A 219-nucleotide genomic window follows, 5' to 3' on the forward strand; every position below is an offset into this window, starting at 1 on the left:
CCCTCCCTCAGCCACAAAAAAAAAAAATTAAAAAATCAACCGTGATTTTGCATTGTTTTTCTCAAAGCTTTTATTTCTCCCCGCGACGGTTGTGCCGGCTTGACTTGCCGGTTCAGTCCACATGCAAATCGTGTGCAAATAGCGAGCCGTGGCAGAGCTGCGGGGTTTGCTGCAGGCACAGGGCTTCGGCGTGTTTGTGAAACCGCCGCTGCAGAGCGG

The sequence above is a fragment of the Merops nubicus genome, unplaced genomic scaffold (genome assembly GCF_000691845.1).
Source record: "Merops nubicus isolate BGI_N331 unplaced genomic scaffold, ASM69184v1 scaffold44484, whole genome shotgun sequence".
Classification (NCBI taxonomy): domain Eukaryota; kingdom Metazoa; phylum Chordata; class Aves; order Coraciiformes; family Meropidae; genus Merops; species Merops nubicus.